Source organism: Armigeres subalbatus, chromosome 1 (assembly GCF_024139115.2).
Source record: "Armigeres subalbatus isolate Guangzhou_Male chromosome 1, GZ_Asu_2, whole genome shotgun sequence".
Taxonomy (NCBI): Eukaryota; Metazoa; Arthropoda; class Insecta; order Diptera; family Culicidae; genus Armigeres; species Armigeres subalbatus.
In genome coordinates, this window is record NC_085139.1 from 318,447,314 (window position 1) to 318,460,270 (window position 12,957).

Here is a 12,957-nt window from a genome sequence, read left to right on the forward strand (position 1 = left end):
CAAAATATATAAGTAAATTAGGGAAACGAAAAATAAATTTCTCCGGTCTTAGCTCACTTACTCTATTCTTCAACAATTGATCATACAAACTTTGTCAGGAATCCTTGTTTTTGACAACTTTAATATTTTTTCAAATTAAAAATATAAAATAGAGTAAGTGCTGCAATTGGATATTTGTCCAATATTCGCCTCGACACAATATCACCCCGATTCTACTGGCCGGTTTATACTGCAGCCCTATTTATATTTTTTCTTTTCAATTTTCAAAATGGGTTAAGCTCCAAAAATAATGTGCTCTTCTGAAAAGTTGTCAAATAATGGACTGAAACAATAAAAGGAGATAGCTATTTTGACGTGAAAGGTTAATTACACTTAATACTCGGATATTCTGATTTCTCTTTCCCTTCGTCACGAAACACGAGGGAAACGGAATGTCAAAAATGCTGATTTGTTTTGATTCTGCGTTCCGTTTTTATTTTCTCAATCCCTTGTGCTGAATGACATCTGAACCATTTATAATTTGAGCGTTTTTCAAGCAAACGGGGTTTCAATTAAAAACGATCATATTACTGGGGGTCCACGGTATGTAGCATCAGAGTCTTTACTAAGGGTTAATTCTCAAATATTACAAAAATTACATAACGCCAATGTTGATCATTTTTAACTCCTACCCACCCTCTCGAAACGTTGCTTGCAAGAATGATTTCTGAAATTTGAATCTGCCGTAACGCACTAACTGATTCCCTTCCACCCTCTAAAGCGTTATATAATTTGTGAATGGGCTCTACTACATTCAGTGAAGTTTGCAATGTCATTTTATTTGACAAAAGACAAAATAATAAAAGATTTTAAACTATTTGATATGGGAACAATGTTTTAGGGTTGAGATATGGTTCAAGACAGGTGTGATCTAAACTATTCTGAGCGTGTATTGGTCTTCAAAATAATGTAAACATTAAGTGACGTCACATTCGTTCTGTCAGACAAGGTAAAATCATATACTTATAGTTAAGTACCCTAGTTCACCCTCTATATTAAATTTGTAAACATTGACCTCATGATAAACCACGTATTTAAAGTCAAGTAAAAAACTGTTAACATTGCAACTTATATGATTTGAACAAAGACATATGACGTCACGCTTACTCATACAAGGGTAGTGTTTACATGTTTTAACTGTTTTTAGATGCGAGGGAATTTTGATATGGGGAATGTCATATGAAGCTTGTAATGTTATGTCATTTATGATATAGTTTATCTAGTGATTATTATCAATCTACTGGACAGCTGCTAAAATGAGTGGGAAACGACGACCAAATCACTATTGGCTAATGGAACCATGGTATAATCAAAAATATATGAAAAAGGTGAGGTACAATAAAAAAATTTAATTTAAATGAATTACTATTTTTATTTTATAGCGTATAACAGATTCGACCCGTTGTGATTCTTCTGAAAATCCAAATGCTGCAGTAGGTGACGAAATTCCATTTAACATTGGAAATGTTCAATCAGGTAATTTACTAAAACGAGTAGCAAAACAATTACCGGTTCAATATTTTTTCTATGTTATCAAACAATGTAGCATTAATACTGTTTTTATTTTATATATTTTAGAATTTAATCTAATGACTCCTACAATGGATAACCATACAGTAAACAAATCTTCCGATACTGAAAGTTTTACTCTGACACGACGGAAAATAGCTTTTTAAATGAAAGCTACAATCATTCAAATTTATCAGCAGCAAGTTCTTCAGAAATAGGCGATACACAAGACACACGCCAAAATTACGATGATGTTGTTGATGATGCTACAGATAATATTTTATCGGTAAAAATTATATAAATATATTAAACTCGATTTATTGGTTGACTCGATAAGGGAACATCCACAACTTACGTAACGCTCAGATGGGGAAGGGGGGTTGACCGAAGTGTGACAATCTATACAAATATTTTCAATTATTCATACAAAAAGTGTGACATAGTGGGGAGGGGGTTGAAAATGGCCAATTTTTGCGTTACGTAATTAAAGGATCTTCCTTAATTCCAAGAATCACACACAATTACCTAATTTCAGCTGTATCAATTCTTGTTATAATTGAAAATTTGAATACCATTATTGCTCTTTTTTGGATCCCTTAGTTAAAGATAGAAGATAATATAAATTCCATAAACCTCATTATATTTAAATCTAATTCTGTCTAAAACATTTCAGCAGTATATCACAGCTTGTGATGAATATATAAACTTCAGAGAAGATATTCGAATCAGTGAAATCTTGTTCATGATACTGAATGTTTATATCAAGTATAAGCTACCACAACAGAGCGTAGAACATTTATTACGGATGTTCAATACAATATCAACAAATAACTGTTTTCCGGAGACATTTGACTCGTTCAAGCAGATGTTCCCAAAGGACTATGGAATGGACCGCATTTATTTCTGCAAGAACTGTCAATATGGGTAAGACAATTAAATACTATTCGATACTGATAAATATTACATTGAACGTAATGTATTCTAGGTATTGCGGCACACCTAATGCGGAAACTGTTTGTCCTGTAAAGGATTGCAAATCTTCGGAAAAAGATTTTTTTGTGGTGTTTTCGTTGGAGCATCAAATTCGAGAAACTGTTTTGAAGTATTCCAAGCAGATAAAAGATTATGAGAAGTACGTTGTTGAGAACGATGTGTGTGATATCAACAGAGGAGTCCTAGCACAGACAGTAATGTCACGTGAAGATGGGAAATTCATAACTCTCTCTGCGAATGAGGATAGCGCTGCACCGTATAAAAGTACTACGAAAAAGCCGATGTATCCACTTTTCCTCACAATTAATAATTTGCCTCCTCAATTAAGATTTGATAAAAACAATCTTATACTTGCTGCTTTGTGGTTCAACACGGGAAAACCTGACATGGCCCTTTTCCACAGGAATTTCATTCAACAAACTAGACAGCTTCGTGGAGGAATTCAAATAGGTTCCGACCTCTACAAAATACTGGTGCTCCAGGATTGTATGGATTCAGTAGGTAGATGCGAAGTTATGTGCTCAAAGCAGTTCAACGGAAAATTTGGTTGCACCATCTGTCTCCACCCTGGTCAAGTGATAAATAAGCAGGTCCGCTATCCTTACCAACAAACGAAATCAAATCTTCGAGAGAACTGGTCCACAAGGAAACTTATGATGCAAGTTCACAACTCTGAGGAAAAGAATCAGCTTATGGAATAAAAGGCATAAGTGTTCTCACTGGCATTCCAGACTTTGACATTATCAGAGGGCTGCCACCAGATTACATGCATATGGTTAATTTGGGTCTCATGAAGTTAATATGGGAAATTCTTCTAGAAGGAGACGCTGATAATAAATCCCAACCATATCACTTGGGTAACTACAAAGATCTGATAGAACGAAGGCTACAGGCAATTCGACTACCTAGCAGTTTTCCTAGACGGATAAGAAAAATAAACGAATATGCCAAATTCAAAGCTAGTGAATGGGAAACAATACTTTTTCACTGTATCTATCCATGCTTTAACGACTTGCTCCCAGTCGAATACATGAATCATTTAATGTTGTTGAGTACCAGTATTTTTCAGCTCCTGGGATTACAAGTATCGAGAATCACACTTTCATCTTGTGAGAAACAGTTAGATCTATTCGCCAAAGATTTCGAGAAACATTATGGACAAAAGAATATGGTTTACAACGTTCATTTAACCTCTCATCTAACGCAAACCGTTAAAAACCTTGGAGCACTTTGGAACTCGTCATTATATCCGTATGAAAACGGAAATGGAATGTTAATAGGATTTCAAACCTCGAAAAATCATCCTGTTCTTCAGGTAGCGCAAAAGTTTTTATTGAATAGAGTTTGCCATTTCTCTGAAGATGACAGTTCATCATCGGTGAAAAATTGGGTCTCTAAATTTTGGAGTGCTCCACATCATAACACAGAATTTAGTAACAGCAATCGCTTTATATTGCCTGAGAATATTGACAGAGATATCGACGTGAGAAATGTGCAGTTTTGTGAGATCGGAAAATACTATTGCAAAGGGGTTAAAATTTGCACAAAAGAATTATGTGAGAACTTTGAGTATGACGATTCATTCATTTTTCTTAACGGGGATTTCTTAAATATTTGTCGTTTGTTAATTGATTCTAATAGTAATGTTTATGTGTTGGGTACAGTTTTACTTACTACAAAAATATTTGAAAACATGTGCATATATGATATTTCTGATAATCTGAAATTAACTCTCGTCAATGATACACTCCGATTATGTGTGAATATTGAAATACCAGATCAAAAAGACCAAGGACGAACTAAAAACTATATTTCGATTTGTAAACCGAAAACGCAAATAGATTAGATTGATATTGTAGCAAAATATGTTTACGGCAAAATGTTAATTATAAGGCTGATATTATAGAAGAATTTATATATGTATATATATATTTTTTTAAATTGGAAATTGCTGAAAAGCATAAAAGAAAAACCATGATATCAATAGGGGAAAACTTACTGCCCACAACTCAAACAGTGTTTGGCCATTGCTCGGAACGCAAAAATCAATATGATCTATTCTGAATATGGGGATGTCAAACCGTATAGCCACCAAACAGCAACTTGTCGTAGGTTAACCGGAACAATCAGTGCTTAGTTCATAAAATCAGTAAGTTTTAGAATCTGATCCATGTGCATATTATACTTTGTCATAAATTATACATGAAACACGATGGAAGGAAAAATATCAAATTTTGTTATATTTAGGTTATAAATATACACAAACGTGAGGACGCTCCTTTCTAACAAAATTTGATATATTTTTATTACAACTTTTTTAGAGTGAAAAAACTTGAAACAAAATTTTAACAAAATAAGTTATAAATATCTTAATTTGTTAGTTTTCTGTTACGTTTTTGATATGCTCTCCTAGTCGGGTACTCTTATTACCGGCCGCGCAATGCAGAACAAATATTTCGGCCGATCGCGCGATCGTTCTGCAATCCGAAACAAGAGAAATCACGCACTGAACTCTTTAAGATATACGGCATCGAAAAAAATTGATTCCGAACAAGTTTTTAAGTTCCAAAAATTTTTAAAGCCCCACAAAGTCCATTTTTTCAAAAAAATTCTTTTTCAAGGTAACAAAAAATCTCGACGTTTCATGCATTTCTTAGACATTTGGCATCAAAAATAATATTGAATACCGCCATCGGGGGTGACAATGGGTCTGGGGGGTGAGAATGGGTCATCGCTCTCACCGGCACCCTGGAGGTCGGATAGCAAAATCGTTCAAAAAGGTCCCTTATATTTTAGCCTTCTCGCCCTCAGATACATTCAATGTAATCTACAAATCCTCTAAGTAGTTGAAACAGTGACCCATTCTTACCCCCATTTGACCCATTGTCACCCCCGACGGTATCAAAAAAAAAACATTCAAGTCCCAAAAAGTCAATTAAAATACATTTTTTTTTCGAGATAACACCAGATCTCGACGTTTCATGCATTTTTAAGACATACGGCATCGAAAAAAAAATTGTTCCGAAAAAAAAATTAATTTAATTTTACAGGATGATACCAGATCTTGACGTTTCATGCATTTTTAAGGCATTTGGCATTAAAAAATCGATTTCGAAATTTTACCGTGCCCCCCACCCCTTTATTGGCAAATTTTCGTATTTCAAGACAGTCAAACTTTGACCGCTTTGGTCAAACCCTTAACGAAGTCCGATTGAGCTAAAATTTTGAATAGGAACTTTTTTCGAGGACATGAAACTTTTGAGCACAAATTTTTCCCATGCACTCTATTGGCAGTAACGAAAATTTCATCTCACATACATTTTTCGAAACAGTTCCTAGAAAAATCTATAGCGGGAGTAGTGAGAATTTTTGTACATACTTTTTTTCCTCCTTTCATCAGCTGCTGTACTGGTCTCAGCGAATTGACGAAATTTGCTGGGCAATAGGCGGAGGCCATTTCGGCTAAATTCCACACGAAATATTGTGGAATTTGGCGATGAGTTGCGCGCTATACAAAAATAGACCGTTCTAAGTCGGAGATGAATCGTTGTGTATGAACGGTCGTATAGACGTCTGTGAAGTGTAGTTGAGCGTACCAAACATCCCAAGCGCCACACAGTAACGGACTTGATCAGAGCCATGGCCAGTGTTCATCAATAGTACTGTCATATGAATCACAACCAGACAGTACTCGACGAAATTCAACGGCGTATTCAACTCCACTCAACGTATAATCGTGTGAGAAATTGAAGTCAGCTCAGTACGGACCGCCATGCAACGCCAACTGCACAGGAAATAGCCGCACTTCAACCTGCTGCCTTTTTTTCCTACACATGCATACATGGGTCGATGTACGTGGTAGCCAGAGAACCGATAAACGTTGGAGTGTATTGATCGCCATTTGGTGAACCTGATCATTCAAAAAGTTACCTCCGGGTCATTTAACCGGTTCCGGATCTCTCCTCCGCGATCAAAGAGGGAGCAGTACAGCTTAAGGACTTCGACTTCGGTAACTTCTCGGCGGTGTAGGCTAGATTAACCATCGACGACTAGGTCCGATCGTTGCGCATTAAATGAAGCATGTACGGAAGACTACTACACCCGATTCTTTTTTTACACGGGGGATGCGTTCCGTGTAAAAAAAGTTTTCAGTTCAAAATTTGAAAATCCGTGTAAATTTTTTTTTATGATTTCTCGACGAATCATGCAAAATGGAGCAACTTTGCAAAAATTTTGTTTGGGATTTTTTTTACATGGCCGTGTAAAAAAAAATCCATGTAAAAACAGAATCGGGTGTATATAGAATTCAGAAGATAAATTCGAGCACATTCCTAGGAGGTACAAGCCTAGACAACATCATAACATCCTTTTGTTAGTATGTCTGAAACTCGATTTTTGTAATTATGCAACTTTTGTGAAAATTGTGAAACAATTGTGTTGCAACAACATGTGAAAGATTTAGTTCGAAAAATGTATTGGAGGGTAATCACTTCCTTCGGTGGGGTTTGATCCAAGAAACCAGTACGCTAGACAGGTGCTTTCCCTACTCCTCAATCGTCCTCCGCAGCTCAGAAGACTAGTGATGAGATCAAATTTCCAACACCAGGGACATAGCCGAACTCTCGCAATTTATTTTTAAAACCAACTTTTTTCACACGCATTGTTTTTGTGCAATGCCAACCGAGTTCGAGTAAGATGAGTATTCAGTCATGTCTGGCATCCAAACACAGCTTCATCAGCAATTGCGCATCCTTTTGTTACCACATAATGATTTGGGACTTATCAGTATCTGTTATATGGAAGATACGTTCGAAAATCTGAGAATGTTTGGTAAAACGTGAAGCATAAATCGTGCTAAACTAAGTAGGAAAATGACCAATCTTGACTTGAACCCACGATATCCTACTTTCAAGGCAGAAGCGGTAACGCTCTACCACACTACCAGTGATGTCGTCAGAGTGTGCCTTGATTTACGAATTCGATAGAAATATTGTTGGTGCAGCCAATTTCCGTTTGTTCCAAATAACTATCAATATGTTGAGATTAACAAACAATTGGTTCAATTCCTAAAGTCGCTTTTCCTTCGGTTGTGTGAAATCGAATATTGTTTTCTAACGATCGCAGCATTTCTCAGGCAGAAGAAAAATAATCCCATTCAATTCCGTGGCTAAAGCCTATCGATCGCTTGTGAACCGAATGAAGTTTTTATAGCTTTTAATAAGCGATTTAATCTCGTGCCATTAAATCACAATTGCTGCGATGCTCCTGTGGATGAAAGCCAGTACCCCAGCCGCCACTAGTTAGTGGCTCGTTCAGCACGAAGAACGTGGAAACAATCAACGAGGTAAACGTATGAATGGTTCTCTCTTAACCCAGCAAGGCGCAAAGCAAGCAAACCCACAAACGACGAAAACCCTAATAAGCCGGCACCCTGCATGTAAACGGTGCAGTCAGCCGTACGGTGCCAATGTCCGTACAGCTTTATGAGATAAACAAATAATGTTGTTGCTTCAGGAGATAAGCCAATGCTGTTGGAATTGTTTATTCATGTTAACAATGTCGAACTATGTTTCTTGCCTATTTGGGTTTTTGTGTGATGCCAATTATGCATAATGAATGGCATTTGATGCTGGAAAATATATCACAGAATATTTTTGAACATGGTTGTATTGAGAGTTAATTCTGCACACATTTCGGCCCCGTACGGTACCGATTGTGGCGAATAATCAAACAAAAAAAAACACAAATGCAAACGTGCGCTTAAGAACCTCAAGCAAAACAATCTACTGCTGCACGATCATGGTTGCCTGGTGCGAAGGTTCTTAATATGGAAATATGAGTAGGCGATGTGCGATCACGTTAGCGCTAGAGGCGAAAAGGAGCAATCAATCCTTTTCTCGAATGCGTCGGAAGAAGATGCGCCCGATCGTCGTTGAAACGTGGAACGGCCTAATTTGACGATCAACTGTCAGCTCACGCCGGAGAGGCTCGTTCAGTGCCAACAATGCCTCCAGGGATTGCACCAATTTGCGCCTTCCTCGAGAATACGATCATCAATCTTAATTATTCACTTCCTTTTTAATTTCATTTAACTAATTATATCGGTCTGGTCGCGTTCGCTCTCACGCGCACGCCCCCGGGTCTCAACGCCCAAACCTATATACGGTTCGTCGCCTTTTGCTCTCTATCCTTGCACTCCGCTCTCTTTGGTTGCGCTTCAACGTATCCACTGTTGCTGTGACCGGTGCGGCGTACGAGCATTTCAAGTGCAGGCAGCGTGAGAGAGTTCATAAGGCTCGAAATTGAAGTTAATCCATTTAAGTATTTAATTGTTGGTGTCTCTCACGTCCCGCTTTTGTTTATCAAAGGGCCAAATCAAGGGATCCTTTATATTTTCAACTGATTTCGTCACCTACACTTCAAGTCACATCTATCTCACGTGCGTTACTTCTTCTATTCCATTCACAAAGATAGTAAGACCCTTGTCCAACACTGCAACATTCTCGTTAGCTTGTTTCAAGTCCGCCCCTGGTAGTATTTATCCCTTGTTTAATTTTTTCACATCTTCGCGGCTTCCTCTTTCATCCTCCACCGAACCGATATCCTCCCATATTTCTTCGGTCTTTTCCTTTTCTCCAGTTCCTTTCCTCGACACTTCCCGACCGACTGACTGACTGCAGCCGCACAATCGACCGATGCTGTGCGACTTTTGCGGTGTCTTTCCCAGACGTAGAGGCGAAGTTATTTTTTTTTTGCACGTTTCTTGACCCAAGATCTTCTGCTCCCGCATAGCTTCACGATAGTGAAATGAATTTGTTTAAATATAAAACGCATATAATGAATGATTCCCAAGCAAGAGCAACGTTTGCCTAGCACTAGACGGAGGAGGAACAGACGTTGATCTCTCCAGACGACGCACGGAATAACATTCAACAGATGTTTCAGTTTAGTTTATCCGCAATAAATTTACCCCAGCGCACAATCCTGAGCTAGCTGAATGGTTTCCAACGAAATTTTCGATACACACTTCTGGTAGTATATTTCCGGCTCTACCAACGTCAACGCGATCAAGATCGGTGTGGTGCACTTTTCTAGTTCACGGAGCGCACCATATTACCGCACAGCTGGACACGATTTTTCAAATTTATATGACTTTGAAGATGAGCAAAAAATCTGAACGCGCTAACTTGTGGAGTCTGGTTGCTCCTTGAACCGTATTCGGAGACGTTAGTCGCTGGACTGGTTTAGATTCGAGTGGAGAATGTGCATTAACTCTGCGGGGATCATGCGATCGGTGAGAGAAAACGGCATGGAGAGAATGCAAACAGAGATTCATATGAGAGTGTGAAACTGAGAGTAATATATTTTGGAAACACGTTGTGGAAATATTGTTAACCCAAGGACAGTAGTGACGGTAGTGACCGATCAGGATTAAGTTGAGTCCCCCGTGCCGAATATTGTTGGGTTTCTGCAATTTGTACCATGCGCCAATAAAAAAATAGCCGTTGCTCAAGTTTTCGTGTAACAGTTAAAATATCATAAATCAATAATCAGGATCATATTCTACAGCATCATATGTATACATAAAATGATAAAATGAACAAAATACCACAGGTTTGGTCAGGTCAGGTCAGGTTTTGCAGCATCCGAAGAGATCCGTTCGAACTGTTTGAAACCTTTACAGTAATAAACTATATTGGACTGGACTTGCAATGAAAAAGAATGTGTTTCTTTTTTTGTGTTTTTTTTTTCAGCAGTGAGCACGCTTATTAGCCAAATGAAGTGACATGGACTGTCTGGGACGCCACAGAGTTGAATGTGGCCGATGCCGGCACCAAATGGCAATGATAACAGGACCTGATTTCAGTAGGAGTTTGAAGGTCCGTATTTTCTATGACAAAGATCTAATAAGCGAAAACGGAGAGCTGTTCGCAGAACTCTGTGGTAATAACAACATGGTGATCGGAGGATCGATCCTCCCTCATCAACCGGTTCACAAGGTCACGTGGGTCTCCCGTGAAGGCTTTACAGAAAATCAAATCGACCAGATCTGCATCAGCCGAAAATGGAAACGGAGCCTTCTTGATGTACGAAATAAACGTAGTGCCGATATTGCGTCTGATCATCACCTCTTCATCGGTGAAATACGCCTGCGCATTGCGCGGATTCTTCGGCAGGAGGAGAGATTTGGACGACGGTTCAACACACGACTGAAAGATGCCACGGTGAAACGTTCTTTCGTTGAAGAACTGAAGAAGCGTGCTTCAGATATTCCGGAAGGCAGCGTGGAAGATCAATGGACCCCCATCAAGAATGCCTTTATCGCCACCAGCGAGAATAATCTGGGTGAACTGCGCACCCAGAGAAAACAATGGATCACCGATGAGACCTGGAGGAAGATAGAGATGCGAAGAGAAGCCATAGCCGCGATAGAGCGATTAAAAACCAGATGAGCCAAAGTCAACGATTTTCTGCTCTGGAGAAGGAAGTGAATCGCTCATGTCGATGGGACAAGCGAGCGTAGGCGGACTCTCTGGCCGACGAAGGAGAAAGAGCCGCAGCAACCGGGGACATTTGCCTCCTCTACGATATCCCACGACGCTTAAGCGGGGCGAAGATGAATGCAACGATGCAACGACAACTTTTTCAAGTGCCAGCCAGGCCACCACCACCTCGCCATGATCTGCCTAGGATCTGACGACACGCGTCAATACCGAAGCTCCATCAATCGCAGCCATCCAAAGCATGAAATCGAATAAAGCCCCAGGGGTCGATTGCATATCAGCCGAGATGCTCAAAGCTGACCCCATGTCATCCGCTCAACTACTGCATCGTTTATTTCATAATATCTGGGACATAGCACCTTTCCCGGTCGACTGGATGCAAGGTTTCTTAGTGACGGTACCCAAAAAGGGTGACCTGAATGTATGCGATAACTGGCGAGGCAGTATGTTACCGTTCTCAAAGTTCTATGTAAAGTTATCCTAGCCCGGATCAGGGTCACGCTCCGTATAATTCTGGAGCAGATCAACGAATTTCACGAGTCCCTTTACTTGGTATTCATTGACTGCGAAAAAGCTTTCAACCATCTCAATCACGAGAATATGTGGGGCGCCCTGAGACGCAAGGGAGTCCCTTAGAAAATCATCGACCTCATCGAGGCACAGTATGAGGCCTTCTCGTGTAGAGTACGGCACAATGGGGTCTTGTCCGACCCTATCTGGTTCGTAGCTGGTGTGAGGCAAGTATGTGTTCAATCATCGTTACTGTTCCTCATTGTACTTGACGAGATTCTGGTAGAGGTGCGATTGACCGTGAACCAAACCGCGGGCTGCTGTGGCAGCCTATAACCATGGAGTTCCTAGACGACTTCGAATTGGCTGATTACGTTGCACTCCTCGCTCATATATGCAGAGTAAGCTCAACGACCTTAGTCATCAACGTCAACAAAACCAAATCGTTGGATGTAAACACGTTGACCCCTTCCAGTTTCACAGTAGTCGGGCAATCAGTGGAGAGTGCTGAAAGCTTCCAATATCTTGGTAGCCAAATGGCGTCGAACGGCGGTACCGAGATCGACATAGGCGCATGGATTAAGAAAGCAAGGGATTCATTTCATTTATTTAGTTAACAACTAAACAGATAACACTGAATCAACAATTTGACGCCACAATGCACGGTTCGAGGCCGCATCTCTCCATCCTCGGATACGCCCCACGCTCGCCAAGTCGTTCTGCACCTGGTCTGCCCATCTCGCTCGCTGCGCTCCACGCCGTCTCGTACCTGCCGGATCGGAAGCGAACACCATCTTTGCAGGGTTGCTGTCCGGCATTCTTGCAACATGTCCTGCCCATCGTACCCTTCCGGCTTTAGCTACCTTCTGGATACTGGGTTCGCCGTAGAGTTGGGCGAGCTCATGGTTCATTCTTCGCCGCCACACACCGTCTTCTTGCACACCGCCAAAGATGGTCCTAAGCACCCGTCTCTCGAATACTCCGAGTGCTTGCAAGTCCTCCTCGAGCATTGTCCATGTTTCATGTCCGTAGAGGACAACCGGTCTTATAAGCGTCTTGTACATGACACATTTGGTGCGGTGGCGAATCTTTTTCGACCGCAGTTTCTTCTGGAGCCCGTAGTAGGCCCGACTTCCGCAGATGATGCGCCTTCGTATTTCACGACTAACGTTGTTGTCAGCCGTTAGCAAGGATCCGAGGTAGACGAATTCCTCGACCACCTCGAAGGTATCCCCGTCTATCGTAACACTGCTTCCCAGGCGGGCCCTGTCGCGCTCGTCTCCGCCCACAAGCATGTACTTTGTCTTTGACGCATTCACCACCAGTCCAACTTTTGTTGCTTCACGTTTCAGGCGGGTGTACAGTTCTGCCACCTTTGCAAATGTTCGGCCGACAATGTCCA

General features: G+C 40.4%; 1 protein-coding gene across 3 annotated transcripts in view; it reads right to left on the reverse strand.

Moving 5' to 3' along the window:
- Window positions 1–9,776, reverse strand: part of LOC134207977 (protein shifted) — a 53,926-nt gene extending 44,150 nt beyond the window's left edge. For 2 of the 3 annotated variants that reach the window (XM_062684081.1, XM_062684079.1), the window contains exon 1: window positions 9,512–9,776. The gene's annotated coding sequence lies outside the window, so the exon portion shown is untranslated. The remainder of the gene's footprint in view (window positions 1–9,511) is intronic. The other variant, XM_062684080.1, reaches the window with a different exon arrangement.
- Between the last annotated feature and the right edge of the window lie 3,181 nt (window positions 9,777–12,957).